At 41.4% G+C, this 17,724-nt stretch overlaps 1 protein-coding gene and 1 non-coding gene across 2 annotated transcripts in view; both read right to left on the bottom strand.

Annotated features, from left to right (window-relative positions):
• SH3GL2 (SH3 domain containing GRB2 like 2, endophilin A1) overlaps positions 1–17,724 on the bottom strand; it is a 303,037-nt gene that overhangs the window by 278,075 nt on the left and 7,238 nt on the right. The gene's annotated exons all lie outside the window — the stretch shown is intronic.
• On the bottom strand, positions 17,472–17,635 carry LOC114113445 (U1 spliceosomal RNA). Its single transcript, XR_003588479.1, has one exon. It is a non-coding gene; the product is annotated as a U1 spliceosomal RNA (small nuclear RNA).

The raw sequence follows: 17,724 nt of genomic DNA, 5'->3' as shown, positions 1-17,724 counted from the left end.
CTGGCTAGCAGATTTTTTTGAATAATCTGTCCTTCTTATGAGGGAACTTCCCAGGTGGCGCTAGTGGTAAAGAACCCATGTGCCAAAGCAGGAGACATGAGAGATGCAGGTTTGATTCCTGGGTTGGGAAAATCCCCTGGAGAAGGGCATGGCAACCCACTCCAGTATCGTTGTCTGGAGAATTCTATGGACAGAAGGAGCCTGGTGGGCTAGAGTCCATAGGGTTACAAAGAGTGGGACATGACTGAAGCGACTTAGCATGCAGCATGACTTTCTTATCCCCGTTGCATTTTAAAATTACTTAAGGAATGGATGTGCTAAAAGTTCAGGCACTGAGCTTGTTGGAGGAAAAGGTCACACCACTCCAATAAGTACCTAATTTTATTTTTCACTGGTGATGAGGTTCATGCCCTAATACCATACACCTTGCAAAGGAAGCAGAGAAGAACAGTGAGCTTTCAGAGTGCGGGGTAGTGTGTGTGGGTACTCTCGCTTCATCCTGCAAATTTATCCACATGTCCACCTATGACTGCACAAAATTTCTAACAGCACTCTAGAGTAGTAAACTTTTGCTTTACATTTTAAAATGGTTTACATTTTAAAATTTAATACATAATAAGATCAGTTCTTACTTACCTATTAAAAACACAGAAAAGTTAATAGTTATGTTTTAAAACTTTATTAGCTGCCCCTGTGAGGACTACGTTAATGAAAATTAAAACAAAAGAAGAGCAAATTTTATGCATCTGACTTTTTCCCCATGCAATACTGTATTTGTCAGGATGGGGTAGGTTTTTCCATAGTAACAAACAACCCCCACATCCCAGTGGATTTCTCACTCACACATATGGTATACTGTTAGCCATGAGGGAAGCCTTGCCCGTCATCCTCACCCCAGTGTCCTGGTTACTGGAGACTCTAGTGCACTCTGTTACCACAATCACAGGAGGTGTCCTGGTTACTGGAGACTCTGGAGTCCCCTGTGTTACCACAATCACAAAAGCGGGAGGAAGAGAGGTGGAGACTCTCCCACCCACTCTTCAAGCTTCTGCTTGGAAGTGACACATGCCACTTGCATTCACATTCCAGGGCCTAAAGCAAGTCACACGGCTTCACTTCACTTCAGAGCGGGTGGAGAATTAAAATCCTATCATGCGCCAGAGGGAGAGCTGGAATATGCATGCATGCTGTGCTGTGCTTAGTCCCTCGGTCGTGTCCGACTCTCTGTGACCCCATGGACTATAGCCTACCAGGCTCCTCTGCCCATGGGGATGCTCCAGGGAAGAATACTGGAGTGGGTTGCCATGAGTTCCTCCAGGGGATCTTCCCAACCCAGGGGTCAAACCCAGGTCTTCCTCATTGTAGGCGGATTCTTTACCATCTGAGCCACCAGGGAAGCCCAAGTATACTGGAGTGAGTAGCCTATCTGTTCTCCAGGAGACCTTCCCGACTCAGGAATCGAACCAGGGTCATCTGAAATGCAGGTGGAATCTTTACCAACTGAGCTCCCAGGGAATCCCCATGCATGCAAATTATATAAAACTGTTTCATTCATTGCCATTGTTAGATTACATTACAACCTAGTGAGTTGCATGCATTATCTATGAGACAACAGTCTCCCTAGAGGATGAATACTGGTTCTTTAAGGATTGGGGGCCAAAATTTAGATAGCACAGTGGTCTGTATGTACCCTCCAAAGTGACACATTATATAAACACACATACTATGATATTAAAAATTCATTTGTGGGGTGATTGGCAAAAAAATCTAAAAAGGCTCCTTAAAGGGGGTTGATAATGAAAATAAAGTTAAGAAGTACTAGTTTAGGGGGAAGCATACTGAATTTGAAGTTGGACTGTGAAGAAGGCAGAGCACCAAAGAATTGATGCTTTTGAACTGTAGTATTGGAGAAGACTCTTGAGAGTCCCTTGGACTGCAAGGAGATCCAACCAGTCCATTCTGAAGGAGATCAGCCCTGGGATTTCTTTGGAAGGAATGATGCTAAAGCTGAAACTCCAGTACTTTGGCCACCTCATGTGAAGAGTTGACTCATTTGAAAAGACTCTGCTGCTGGGAGGGGTTGGGGGCAGGAGGAGAAGGGGATGACCGAGGATGAGATGGCTGGATGGCATCGCTGACTCGATGGACGTGAGTCTGAGTGAACTCCTGGAGTTGGTGATGGACAGGGAGGCCTGGCGTACTGTGATTCATGGGGTCGCAAAGAGTCAGACACGACTGAGTGACTGAACTGATACTGAATTTGGGGCTTTCCTGGTAGTTCAGCTGGTAAAGAATATGCCTGCAATGAGAAAGACCCTGGTTCAATTCCTGGGTTGGGAAGATCCTCTGGAGAAGGGATAGGCTATTCACTCCAATATTCATGAGCTTCCCTGGTGGCTCAGATGGTAAAGAATCCGCCTGCAATGTGGGAGATCTGGGTTCAATCCATGGGTTGGGAAGATCCCCCTTGGAGGGCATGGCAACCCACTCCATTTTCTTGCCTGGAGAATTCCATGGGCAGAGGAGCCTGGTGAGCTACAGTCCATGGGATCGCAAAGAGTTGGACACGAGTGAGCAACTAAGCAAAGCACAGCAGCATTCTGAGTTTGAGAATCAGGAAGGAGGCATTCTAATTCTGGCACTGAGTGAAATCAGTTAATCGACCACTCAGCCTGAAAAGCTTAGTTCTTCTTCTCATCCTTTGTATTAGTTTTCTTGGGGTGCTATAACAAATGATCACAAAATGGGTGACTTAACAGACATTTATTCTCTCACAGCTCTAGAGGCTAGATGTCTAAAATATCAAGGAATCAGGTGTCGGTAGAGTCATGCTCTCTCTGAAGGCCCTGAGGGAGAACATGTCCCTTGGGTCTGCTCCAGCTGCCAGCAATCCTTGGTGTTCCTTGAGTTGCGACAACGGAATTCTAATCCCTGCCTCGGTCTTCACTTTGTCTTTTCTGTGTGTGTCTGCATGTCTCCAAATCTCTCTCTCCTTGTAAAAACAATATTCACTGGAATTTGGCCCATCTTAACATACTATGGTACCATCCTAACTTGATACATCTGCAAAGTCCTACTTCCAAAGAAGGTCATATTCACAGGTACTTGGGGTTAGGGGTCCAACATATCTGGTTTTTGAATCAATAGAACCAGAATTTATACCCTTGGATTCCATACCTATCAATGTGAGACTTTTTTTTTTTTTTTTTTTTTGCAGTGCCCACTACATTCTAGGCTCTGTGATTGAGACAGAAACATTCCTTTAGTTGGTGCAAACTTTTTAGTCCCTATTATGTGCCAAGCACTGTTCTAGGCACTAGAGTTACAGTTATAATAATACAACAAACAAAGAAATCTAGACCAATTTCTACCGATTTTTTAGGGCTTATAATCCACAGTAGAAATGGATGACAGATATAAGTAATATTAATACAAAAACACTAAGAAGAAAGAGGACAGAGTAAGATGATAGTGACAGAGAGGAGGGTGTAATTGTGGGTAAGGTAGCTGGGAGAAGCCTCTTTATGGAGGTGAGTTTGAGTTAAAGGCTTTGAATGAGGGGAGGGAAAAACCATGTGACTACTGAGGAAGGAGAGTTCCACACAGAGAACAGCAAATGTAAAAGCCCTGAGCTTGCAGGCCCATAAAGGGTAGTGCAGGCATGTGCAGAAGAAACGTGCCATAGGTGAGTGTGTTTTATGGGGACAGCATGGCAGAGTGGAGGGAGCAAAACAGCAGAGGAAAGAAATGAAGTGTGAGAGGTCATGGGGGTCAGATCAGACAGTGCTTAAAGGCTGTAGGAAGTATTTTGGCTGTTATTTTGAACATTCTTGCTTGCTAAGTTGCTTCAGTCATGTCCGACTCTGTGTGCCCTATGGACTGTATTCTGCCAGGCTCCTCTGTCCATGGGATTCTCCAGGCAAGAATACTGGAGTAAGTTGCCATGCCCTCTATCAGGGGATCTTCCTGACCCAGGGATCAAACTCGTGTCTCCTGAGGCTCCTGCTTTGCTAGTGGATTCTTCACCACTGAGCCACCAGGGGAAGCTCCCACTGATGCTTAATTTATCGCTCCACTGATCATGTGGTGTGGCACTGATGGAGGAAAGGACACATGGATCAGGGAAACAGAACAGAGAATTCAGAAGTAGACTCACACAAACTTCTCACGTAAATTTGACAAAAACACAGAAATAACTCAATGAAGGACTGTGTTTTCAATAAATGGTATGGAGCAACTGGATATTCCCAGGCCAAAAAGAAAAGGAAAAAATGAGCCTTGACCTAACCCTCAAAATTTATGTAAGAATTAATTTTTTTAAGTCACCAATTAAAAAAATAAAATATAAATCCATGAAAGTTTTTTCAAATAGGAGTAAATGCTTGGGACCTAGAGCTATAAAGGGTTCTTAGAATTGCCATCAAAAGTATGATCCGTAAACAAAAAGGTTTGACAAATTGGACTTTTTGAAACAACTTTTGCTCTGCAAAAGCCCATGTGGAGAGGATGAAAAGATAATGCATAGACTTGGAGAAAATATTTACAAACACACATTTAACACTGGGCTTACCAGGTGGCGCTAATGGTAAAGAAACCGTCTGCCAATGAAAGAGATATGCGTTTGATATGGATTTGATTCCTGGGTCAGGAATATCCCCTGGAGTAGGAAATGGCAACCCATTTCAGTATTGGTTCAGTATTGAATGGCAACCCACTTCAGATGGGTTTAATATGGGGAGATATGGGTTTGATCCTTGGGTCAGGAAGATCCCCTGGAGTAGGAAATGGCAACCCACTTCAGTGTTCTTGCCTAGAAAATCCCCAAGATAGAGGAGCCTCGTGAGCTACAGTCCGGGGGGTTGGAAAGAGTCGGACACGACCGAGTGCACACCCACATACACAACATATAAAGGCCTTTCACACTGATTAGCAAGGAAGAAACAAACAAACAAAACTCCCCGAACAACCCGATTAGAAAATACACTAGATTTATGAAGAGGTATTTCACTGGAGAGAACACGCAGATGGCAAATGGAGACATAATCGTTGTTTCACATCATCAGTCATCAGAAAAATGCAGATTTTAACCACAATGAGATATTACTACACACCTATCAGAATTACTAAAATAAAATGGTAACAACATTAAATGCTGTCAAGAATGTGGAGAAGCCAAATCAGCCATACATTGCTGGTGAGAGTGTAAAACGGTACAACCACTCTGGAAAACATTTTGCTGCTCTGAAAAAGCTAAATACCTAATTACCAAAAAAGCAGGCGATTGTAGTCTTTGGTATCTATCCAGAGGAATGGAAATTCATGTTTACACAAAAATCTGTATACAAGTATTCATAGCAGCTTTCTTTGTAATACCTGAAAAGAGGCATCAGCCCAGATAATCTTCAACAGATGAACAGTTTTACAAACTGTGGTACATCCATGCCATGGAAAGCAACTTGGCAGTAAAACACTTTTTACTGTATGTATTGATACATACACCCTGAATGAATTTACAGGGAATTGTGCTGAGTGAAAAAAGTTAACAAATGCTAACTCCAAAGGTTATATACTGTATGACTCCACTTTTATAACACTTTTGAAATGACAACATTTTAGAACCAGAGGACAGTTAACAGTTACCAGGGTGAGGCATGCACGTTGGAGGGAGGCAGAATGGTTATAAAAGGTCAAATGAAGGGTTATTGGAATGAGGGAACCATCCGCTATCTGGAATGTGATGGTAAATATAAGAATCTATGCATGTGATAAAATTTATAAAGGAGAACACAGATAAACATACAAATGAATACAGGTAAAAGGGGGGAGACCTGAGTAATATTGGTAGCTTGTAGCAATATATATTTATATATATATATCATAATTTTATAAGTGCTGCTATTTGAGAGAAACTGGGTAAAATACACATTAGTTCTTTTCTGTATTATTTCTTACAACTGCATGTGGATCTACAATTATGTCAATAAACATTTCAATTAAAATTTTATCTGGAAGATAAATTACACAATAACAGGCATCTAAAAACACAACAAACACAAACAAAAGAATACTAAAGGGGATATATCGAACTAGAGATCAAGAAGTAATATGAAGCCACGATAATTAAACAGAGTGTTATTAGTACAGGAAGTCAATTGCACATATTAGAGAATCCATAAACAGGACCACGTATATTTGAGAAATTAGTATATTATGAAAGCAAAACTTCCTATCATTTGTGAAAGGAAAGGCTAAGTGATAGAAAAATTTGCCATTAATTTGGAAAAATAATAGATCACTATGTAATACTACACATAAAATAAATTCAAGATGGATTAAAATCAACATGAAACTACAGAACCAGTACTAGACTGAACATAGGAGGATATTGTAAAGTAGATAGCTATAGCTAGGAAAGATGTTTCAGAGAAAGACAAACACAACAGAAAACGGACAAAGCGGTTTTAAGGAATAATTTGCATACTATTTATCAAACAATTGTCTTTATTAAACTAATTCTGAGACCACAGTTTGTAAAATTCCCTTGGCAGTTTCTTCTTTGTGACACCTAGAAGACAATCACATTTCCCAGGTAAACTGATGAATTTGCCTTCCCAGATGCGACTCTACTGTAAAACAGGATACTGCCCTGACATACGACTTGGTGGGTGTGACAACAGATTGTAGTGGACAGCTCTGTTCTGGTCACACTGTCCCTTGATGTGCCATGTTCAAACAGTAGTCTGCCTGGAGATGCTTTTTGCAGACAGTGTGATCTTTCTCCAGAAACCTAGAGGTCTGCAATATGACTGTCCCATTGAGGCTTTTCAGAAAACCCTCACGGCATTCTTATTTACTGAGGAGACCCTCAGCACCATGGGGTATGCTGGGTTCAAGTGGGAGTGTTGCTTATACCAGTTTGAATTAGTTGCAGAGCTCTCTCTTATACCAGGCCTTCTGAGGCACCAATGTGTATGTGTGTGTTAGTCGCTTAGTCACGTCTGACACTTTGCGACCCCATGGACTGTAGGCGACCCCAGGCTCCTCTGTCCACGGGGATTCTCCAGGCAAGAATACTGGAATGGGTTGCCATTTCCTTCTCCAGGGGATCTTCTTGACCCAGGGATCGAACCCAGGTCTCCTGCATGGCAGGCAGATTCTTTACCATCTGAGCTATATACATAGGTCAGAAAGTATTCTTAAGTGAAACATATGCTATCTCCAAAGTCTGAAGCAGCCTACCTAGTGCTGTGTTTTTTCCTCCATGGGAAGAAGTACAAGGATTTATCTTACATTTTTGAGGGGGTGTTCTGGAATGCTTCAAACCGTTAGATTTCTGAAATTTTCAGATAGGACAGGCCCTTGAGTCTTTGTAGGGCTGTTATCTGTTGCCTAGAGTATGTGTCTGGCCATATCCTCCAGAGTGCTTGCCGCTTCTTGTTCATCTGGTCCAATTACCATAATATTGTTAATATAGTGGACCAGGCTCTATTCTGCACAGTGTACAGTCAAGATCTCTTTGGAACTTTCCTGGTGGTCTAGTGCTTAAGAATCTGCTTGTCAATGCAGGGGACATGGGTTTGATCCCTGGTCCAGGAAGACCCCACATGCTGCAGGGCAACTAAGCCCATGCACCGGAACTACTGAAGCCTGAGTGCGCTAGAGCCTGTGCTCCCCAACAAGAGAAGCCACCTCAGTGAGAAGACCATGCACTGGAGAAAGCCTGCCCAGAGGGACAAAGACCCAGCACAGCCAAAAGTAAAATAAAAACAAATATTTCTTTTAAAGATAAGAATCCCTTTAGACAAATAGTGGGAGAGTTAACACAGCCCTGGCACAAAAGCATGAATGTGTTTTTCTGTCTGTTTCAGGTAAACGTTCACTTGCATACTGCTTTGATCTTTCCTGATGGGATGGAAAAGAATAATTTTTTATTCTTTTATCTTGATTCTTTTATCATACCAAGAGCTGCATATCACTGACCTGAGGCACTGTTGATTAGCCCATTAAAGAGACCAGTCAGTATGGAAACTAATTGGAGCTTCCACTTAGTTGAGTTGTGTAGTCACATTCAACTGTTATAATTTCTGCAAGGTCTAAACCACTAAAATGATTGGCGTAATGGATGACTGCCATCTTGGCACCTTTAAGTTTTGGGTATTGGCTTAATTTCTGCCATTATATTCAAGATGCAGTATTGTTTTTGATTCACTATCTTGGCTCAGGGAGAAGGCAGCTTCCGAGATTTCCATTTGATCATTCCTACAGCTATGACTCTCACAACAGGTCAGGACACCAATATAATCATTCTGTCAAACTGAAAATTACATCCATTTTGAGGATGTTTCCAGTGGGACTAGGAAAATGACCACATAGTAGATGCTTGGATCCACCGAACCAATGTGGTGTACTCTTGGACCAGAACTCCACAGATCTGATCTCTGTATGAGCCACTTTAACTGAGAGTCATGATAATGCTTCAGGTCCCGAGTACCAGTGTCAGTTCAGATGCTGTATCCAAAAAAAGAGTACTGTATTCCCTTTTTCACAGTATGAAATGACTCTGCAACTGTAGGATCCTTTGGGGGAAGAAGTGGGAAATCATACCATATATCTAAGGTGTTGCAGAGCACTGTATCAAGGCAGTCAGTCAGTTCAGTCACTCAGTCATGTTTGACTCTTTGCGACCCCATGGACTGTAGCACACCAGGATTCCCTTCAGTTCAGTTCAGGTCAGTCACTCAGTCGTGTCCGACTCCTTGTGACCCCGTGAACCACAGCACACCAGGCCTCCCTGTCCATCACCAACTCCCGGAGTCCACCCAAACCCATGACCATTGTGTCGGTGATGCCATCCAGCCATCTCATCCTCTGTTGTCCCCTTCTCCTCCTGCCCCCAATCTTTCCCAGCATCAGGGTCTTTTCCAATGAGTCAGCTCTCCCCATCAGGTGGCCAAAGTAATGGAGTTTCAGCTTCAACATCAGTCCCTCCAATGAACACCCAGGACTGATTTCCTTTAGGATGGACTGGTTGGATCTCCTTGCAGTCCAAGGGACTCTTGAGAGTCTTCTCCAACACCACAGTTCAAAAGCATTCATTCTTCGGCGCTCAGCTTTTTTTAGGGTCCAACTCTCACATCCATACATGACCACTGGAAAAACCATAGCCTTGACTAGACAGACCTTAGTCGGCAAAGTAATGTCTCTGGTTTTCAATATGCTATCAAGGTTGGTCAAAACTTTCCTTCCAAGGAGCAAGCATCTTTTAATTTCATGGCTGCAATCACCATCTGCAGTGATTTTGGAGCCCAGAAAAATAAAGTGAGCCACTGTTTCCACTGTTTTCCCATCTATTTGCCATGAAGTGATGGGACCGGATGCCATGATCTTCGTTTTCTGAATGTTGAGCTTTAAGCAAACTTTTGCAATCTCCTCTTTCACTTTCATCAAGAGGCTTTTTAGTTCCTCTTCACTTTCTGCCATAAGGGTGATGTTATCTGCATATCTGAGGTTATTGACATTTCTCCTGGCAATCTTGATTCCAGCTTGTGCTTCTTCCAGCCCAGCGTTTCTCATGATGTACTCTGCATATAAGTTAAATAAACAGGGTGACAATATACAGCCTTGATATACTGCTTTTCCTATTTGGAACCAGTCTGTTGTTCCATGTGCAGTTCTAACTGTTGCTTCCTGACCTGTATACAGATTTCTCAAGAGGCAGGTCAGGTGGTCTGGTATTCCCATCTCTCTCAGAATTTTCCATAGTTTATTGTAATCCACACAGTCAAAGGCTTTGACATAGTCAATAAAGCAGAAATAGATGTTTTCTGAAACTCTCTTGCTTTTTTGATGATCCAGAGGGTGTTGACAATTTGATCTCTAGTTCCTCTGCCTTTTCTAAAACCAGCTTGAACATCTGGAAGTTCACAGTTCACATATTACTGAAGCCTGGCTTGGAGAATTTTGAGCATTACTTTACTAGCATGAGAGATGAGTGCAACTGTGTGGTAGTTTGAGCACTCTTTGACATTACCTTTCTATGGGATTGGAATGAAAACTAACCTTTTCCAGTCCTGTGGCCACTGCTGAGTTTTCCAAATTTGCTGACATATTGAGTACAGCATTTTCACAGCATCATCTTTCAGGATTTGAAATAGCTCAGCTGGAATTCCATCACCTCCACTAGCTTTGTTCATAGTGATGCTTTCTAAGGCCCACTTGACTTCACATTCCAGGATGTCCAGCTCTAGGTGAGTGTGAGTGAACACACCTTCGTGATTATCTGGGTTGTGAAGAACTTTTTTCTATAGTTCTTCTGTGTATTCTTGCCACCTCTTCTTAATATCTTCTGCTTCTGTTAGGTCCATACCATTTCTGTCCTTTATTGAGCCCATCTTTGCATGAAATATTCCCTTGGTGTCTCTAATTTTCTTGAAGAGATCTCTAGTCTTTCCCATTCTATTGTTTTCCTCTATTTCTTTGTGGAAGGCTTTCTTATCTTTCCTTGTTATTCTTTGGAACTCTGCATTCAAATGGGTATATCTGTCCTTTTCTCATTTGCTTTTCACTTCTCTTCTTTTCATAGCTATCATATCCATCACCAACTCCCAGAGCTTACTCAAACTCACGTCCACAGAGTCGGTGATGGTATCCAATCATCTCATCCTCTGTTGTCCCCTTCTCCTCCTGCCTTCAATCTTTCCAAGCACTAGGGTCTTTTCCAATGGGTCAGCTTTTTGCATCAGGTGACCAAAGTATTGTAGTTTCAGCTTCAGCATCAGTCCTTCCAATGCTTATTCAGGACTGATTTTCTTTAGGATGGACTGGTTGTTTCTCTTTGCAGTCCAAGGGAATCTCAAGAGTCTTCTCCAACACCACAGTTCAACAGCATCAATTCTTCAGTGCTCAGCTTTCTGTATAGTCCAACTCTCACATCCATACATGACTACTGGAAAACCCATAGCTTTGACTAGTCAGACCATTGTTGGGAAAGTAATGTCTCTGCTTTTCAATATTCTATCTAGGTTGGTCATAACTTTTCTTCCAAGGAGTAAGTGTCTTTTAATTTCATGGCTGCGGTCACCATCTGCAGTGATTTTGGAGCCCCCCAAAATAAAGTCTGACATGTTTCCACTGTTTCCTCATCTGTTTCCCACGAAATGAGGGTAGGCATTAGCTCTTCTCTAAATGTCTGATAGAATTCTGTGAAGCCATGTGGTCCTGGGCTTTTGTTTTTTGAGAGATTTTTGATCATAGCTTCAATTTCAGTGCTTGTAACTGGGTTGTTCATCATTTCTATTTCTTCTTGGTTCAGTCTTGAAAGATTGAACTTTTCTAAGAATCTGTCCATTTCTTCCAGGTTATCTATTTTATTGCCATATAGCTGTTCATAATATTCTCTAATAAACTTTTATATTTCTGCATTGTCTGTTGTAACCTCTCCTTTTTCATTTTTAATTTTGTTGATTGATTCTTCTTGTTTTCTTGATGAGTCTGGCTAAGGGTTAGTCTGGCTAATTTTATCTTCTCAAAGAACCAGCTTTTAGTTTTATTAATCTTTACTACTGCTTCTTTCATTTCTTTTTCATTTATTACTGCTTAGATCTATTTATGACTTCTTTCCTTCTATAAATTTTGGGGTTTTCTTCTTCTTGTTCCAGTTGCTTTAGGTGTAAAGTTAGGTTGTCTACTTGATGTTTTTCTTGTTTCTTGAGGTAGGATTGTATTGCTATAAACTTCCCTCTTAGAACTGCTTTTGCTGCATCCATAGGTTTTGAGTTGTCATGTTCTGATTGTCATTTGTTTCTAGAAAATTTTTAATTTCCCTTTGATTTCTTCAGTAGCCTGTTGGTTATTTAGAAATGTGTTGTTTAATCTCCATGTGTTTGGGTTTCTTACAGTTTTTTTTTCCATGTAATTGATATCTAGTCTCATAGTGCTGTGATTGGAGAAGATGCTTGACATGATTTCAATTTTCTTAAATTTACTGAGGTTTGATTTGTGACCCAAGATGTGGTTTATCCTGGAGAATATTCCATGTGCACTTGAAAAGAAGGTGTACTCTGCATTTGGATGGAATGTCCTGAAGATATCAATGAGATCCATCTCGTCTAATGTATGATTTAAGACTTGCGTTTCCTTATTCATTTTCTGTTTTGATGATCTGTCCATTGGTATGAGTGGGGTGTTAAAGTCTCCTACTCTTACTGTGTTACTGTCAGCTTATCCTTTTATGTCTGCTAGTGTTTGTCTTATATATTGAGGTGCTCCTATGTTTGGTGTATAGATATTTACAATTGTTATGTCTTCCTCTTGGATTGATCCCTTGATCATTATGTAATATCCTTCCTTATCTCTTGTAATATTCTTTACTTTTAGGTCTATTTTGTCTGATGAGAGTTGCTATTCCAGCTTTCTTTTGCTTCCCATTTGCATGGAATAAATTTTTCCATCCTCATATTTTCAGTCTGTATGTGTCTTGACGTCTGAAGTGGGTCTCTTGTAGACAGCATATATATATGGGTCTGGTTTTTGTATCCATTCATCTAGTCTGTATCTTTTGGTTGGAGCACTTAATCCATTTACCTTTAAAGTAATTATTGTACATATGTTCCCCTTGCCATTTTCTAATTGTTTGGGGTTGATTTTGTAGATCTTTTTTCTTCTGTCATATTTCTTGACTATACAAGTCTGTTTAACATTTGTTGTAAAGCTGGTTTGCTGGTACTGAATTTTCTTAACTTTTGCTTGTCTGAAAAGCTTTTTATTTCTCTATCAATTTTGAATGAGAATCTTGCTGGGTACAGTAATCTTGGTTGTAGATTTTTCCCTTTCAGTACTTTAAATATATCCTTCCATTCCCTTCTGGCCTGCAGAGTTTCTGCTGAAAGATTGGCTGTTAAGCATACGGGGTTTCCCTTATATGTTACCTGTTGCTTCTCCTTTGCTGCTTTTAATATTTTTTGTTTTTAGTCTCTCTTAGTTTGATTAGTATGTATCTTGGCATGTTTCTCTTTGGGTTTATCCTGTATGGGACTCTTTGTGCCTCTTGGACTTGATTGGCTATTTCTTTTTCTATGTTGGTGAAATTTTCAAATATAATCTCTTCAAAAAATTTTCTCATACCCTTTCTTTTCCTCTTCCTTTTCTGGGACCCCTATAATTCGAATGTTGGTGCATTTGATATGGCCCCAGAGGTCTCTGACACTGTCCTCAGCTCTTTTCATTCTTTTTATTTTATTTTGCTTTTTGTGAGTTATTTCCAACATTTTATTTTCCAGCTCACTGATTTGTTCTTCTGCTTCAGATATTCTGCGATTGATTTCTTCCAGAGTATTTTTAATTCCAGTAATTGTGTTGTTTGTCTCTGTATGCTTATTCTTTAATTCTTTTCTTTGTTAATTGGTTCTTGCATTTTCTCCATTTTGTTTTCAAGGTTTTTGATCATCTTTATTATCATTATTCTGAATTCTTTTTCAGGTAATTTTCCTATTTCCTCTTCATTATTTGGACTTCTGTGTTTCTAGTTTGCTCCTTCATTTGTGCAGTATTTCTCCATCTTTTCATTTGGTGCGGGGTTATTGTGTTTGAGGTCTCCTTTTCCCAGAGAAAAGGAGTTTGAATTCTTCCCTTGAAGAAGGTTGAATTCTTTCCTTGAAGAAGGTTGAATTCTTTCTTCCTTTTGGTTTCTGCCCTCCTAAGGTTGGTCCAGTGGTTTGTGTAAGCTTTGTGTAGGGTGAGATTTGTGCTGAGTTTTTGTTTGTTTGTTTGTTTGTTTGTTTTCCTCTGATGGGCAAGGCTGAGTGAGGTGGTAATCCTATCTGCTGATGATTGGGTTTGTATTTTTGTTTTGTTTGTTGTTTAGATGAGGTGTCCTGCACAGGGTGCTACTGGTGGTTGGGTGATGCTGGGTCTTGTATTCAAGTGATCTACTTTGTGTGAGTTCTCACTATTTAATATTCCCTAGAGTTAGTTCTCTGGTAGTCTAGGGTCTTGGAGACAATGCTCCCACTCCAAAGGTTCAGGGTTTGATCTCTGGTTAGGAATGAAGATTCCACAAGTGGTTTGTTATGGCATTAAGGAAGAGTAAAACAAATAGCCAAAAATGAGAAACAAATGATGAATCCCAGACCAATGGCAGTTACAAAGTCAGGCAAATAATAATTAAAATAATGGAACATACACGTATACATATACACCCATGAGCAAAATGAAAATAGTCCAACAAAAATAAAGTACAGTAGACTGATCTGGCTAACAAAGGAAATAAAAAATTATATTTACCTGTTAAGAACAAAACTAACTTAAGCACAAACTGGAAAAAGAAAAAAACTTAAGCAAGGTGCCAAGTGGGGAATAAAGCAATGAAAACACACCTAACAAATAAGTTGAGAGGAAAGGAAAGAAAGAAGAGAAAGAAAGAATAGATATGCAAAGTTAAATAGAGGTAGATGAAGATTTATATACCTTAAAGATAAACTGCAAGGAGAAAAGAACAGTAGGAAAGGCACACAAAGGGATATATGGAGAAAAAATATAATAGGTTTAAAAAATTAAAATTATAAAAAAGAGAAAAAAAACAGAAGAAGAAAGGAGAAAGGAAAAAAAAGGAAAACCACAGAATGGCAAAAGCCCAGTGTAGAGGCAGAGGTTTATAACAACGATAGAAAGTGTGACTGAATATACATACATACATACATATACAGTTCAGTTCAGTTCAGTTCAGATGAGATCAGGCGCATTCAGGGTGGTCTGGCCATAGACTCAGTTCAGTTCAGTTCAGTTCAATTCAGTTGCTCAGTAATGTCTGACTCTTTGAGATCCCATGGACTGCAGCATGCCAGACCTCCCTGTCTGTCATCAATTCATGGAGTTTACTCAAACTCATGTCCATTGAGTCGGTTATGCCATCCAACCATCTCATCCTCTGTCATCCCCTTCTCCTCCCACCTTCAATCTTTCCCAGCATCAGGGTCTTTTCAAATGAGCCAGCTCTTCACATCAGGTGTCCAAAGTATTGGAGTTTAAGCTTCAACATCAGTCCTTCCAATGTACATGTACACCCATAAGCAAAATCAAAACAGTCCAACAAAAATTAATTACAATAGATTGATCTGGCAAACAAAGGAAATCAAAACTTATATCAACCAGAACAAAACTAATTAAAGCACAAACTGGAAAACAAAACTAAAGCAAGGTGCCAACTGGGGAATAAACCAATGAAAATAAAACTAACAAATATGTTGAAAGGAAAGGAGAGAAAGAAAAGAAAGGAAGAATAGATATGCAAAGTTAAGTGGAGGTAGATAAAAAAGATTCATATATGTTAAACATTAACTGCAAAGGGAAAAGAACAGTAGGAAAAGCAAAGAAAGGAATAAATGTAGAAAAAATAATAATAGGTTTTAAAATTTTTTTAAAGAGAAACAAAAAAAAAAAAAGAAGAGGAATACTCCACAGAACTGCAAAAGCCCAACATAGAGGCAGAGGTTTATGACAACAATAAAAAACATGACTGATGAAAAAGAGAAAGCTCAAAAGCTTAATTGGATTTCTTGGTGCCAATAAAATAGACAACTACAACAGAGGGGCAGGGGGAGGGAAAAAAGAAAAAAATCCAAAAGAATCTACAGAACAAGTCAAAAATAAGAATAATAAATGTATTTCTTGAGTCGATGTCAGAGTCCTTTCCAGTGCTGGGAATTACAGTCCACCTTACTTCCCTAGCATGCCCTCCAACACTGTGCTGATCTCTGCACCTGCTGTGGGGGCAGCTCAGATTCTAATCTGGCCTTACTCCTGTGTGTTCTTGCCTCGAATGTCCACAGCTATCAGAGTTAGTGCATTTTCTTTTGTGGGAGCTCTCAATGACCTTTTATACATTCCATAGACACAGTGTCTGCCTAGCTGTTTGTGTGGATTTAATCTGCCGCTTGTAGAGCTGGTTGGAAGGTTTTGGGTCTGCTTTCTTAGCCATGCTGCCCCTGGGTTTCAATTGTGGTTTTATTTCCACCTCTGCATGTGGGTCATTCACTGGGATTTAGCTCCTGAGGCTGCCCTGAAGGGCTTGGGTTTACCCCTATGAGGGCCAGGTGTGGAGGTGGTGCAGCTGCTTGGGTTGCAGGGGTTCTGGCAGCACCGGGTACTCAGGGGAGTTGGCAGCTAGGGTAGTAGGAAATATAGTGCTCCAGAAGGGTATGGCAACCAGTATTGGCCAATGCACACCAGTATTCTTGCCTGGAGAATCCCCTCTCTGACAGAGAAGTCTGGCAGGCCACACTCTACAGCACTGCAGAGTTGGACATGACCAAAGCGACCCTGTGTGCATAAACACAAGACTTTTTTTTTTTTTTGGCCTGAGGCAGCTCTGTCCCAGTGACAGTTGAGCACGAAGGTGGTGCAGCTGCTTGGCTTGTGGGGACCCTGGCAGCACCAAGTGTGCAGGGACACAGACTGCCTCCACAGCAGGAGTTATGGCCCTATCAGAGTCTTTTTTCGAGCCTCTTGTAGCTGGCAATCAGTAGACCTCTATGGCCAATCTTTCTCCATGGCTCCACCCATTCAGGAACTTAGAGGGATCCCTTGCCTGGGATCTTTCTCTGTGTTCCACGCATCAGGCACATAGAGGGGACTCGCTGGCTGGGGTCCTACTCTAGATCGGTGCATCGGGCACTTAGTCACCCTGGGTGGGGTCCTACTCCGTAGTTCAGTGTGTCAGGGTTTGATGGGCCAGCCTCTCTATTGTTCAGCTGCCAATGCTGGCTTGTGGGGAGAGAGAAGCTATGGTGATTGCTCCACCCCCTATGGAGGACTCAGCAGTATCACCTTGCTTCCATGGCTGCCTGGCTTTCCTCCACAGGCATTTCCCATCACAATCTCCTCCCTCACATCCCCTCAATCCATCTCTCCACACTCAACATCAGCCCTCGCCCTGGGATTGCTCCACAATCCCTAAACTCCAGCTCCCAGCCTCTGCCCCTTCCAGGAGACCTGCGTTTCTGCCTGGGGGTATGTATGGCTGTGGCAAGGACTGTCTGATGATCATTCCATTTAGGCTGCCACAGATCAGCTGTTTCACTCTCAGCCTTAAATGTTTCTTCTCTGACTCAGATAATTGCCCCAATGTGGGGATTGGATCTCTGCTTCAGTTTCCCCACCCGCTGAGGGCAGGTCCAGTCCAACTAACTCTCCTCTTTTCCCCTCTAGTTCTTTTGTCCTACCAAGTTTTGCGTGGTGCTATATACTCGTTTCCACTGGTCAAGTACTCCTGTCCACTCTCAGCTGGTGTTCTGCATGCAGTTCTGTGTCTGAAGGTATATCCTGATGTATCCATGGAGAGAGATGTACTCCACATCCACCTGCTCCTCTGCCATCTTATTCTCCCTCCATCTCTGCTTTTTAATATGCTGTCTAGGTTGGTCATAGCTTTTCTTCCAAGGAGCAAGCATCTTTTATTTTTTATTTTTTATTTTTTTCAGGGGAAAGCGCGAACGCAGTCCCCCACTACCACAAATTATGCAGTCGAGTTTCCCACATTTGGGGAAATCGCAGGGGTCAGCACATCCGGAGTGCAATGGATAAGCCTCACCCTGGGAAAACCACCTTCGTGATCATGGTATCTCCCCTGCCAGGTAAGTAGATTGACATGAATCCACCACAGGTGTACATGAGTTCCCAAACATGAACCCCCTCCCACCTCCCACCCCATATCATCTCTCTGGATCATCC

This window comes from Ovis aries, chromosome 2, assembly GCF_016772045.2.
Source record: "Ovis aries strain OAR_USU_Benz2616 breed Rambouillet chromosome 2, ARS-UI_Ramb_v3.0, whole genome shotgun sequence".
Taxonomy (NCBI): Eukaryota; Metazoa; Chordata; class Mammalia; order Artiodactyla; family Bovidae; genus Ovis; species Ovis aries.
The sequence above is the reverse complement of the archived record's forward strand: the minus strand, read 5'-3'. Positions and strand labels throughout refer to the sequence as shown.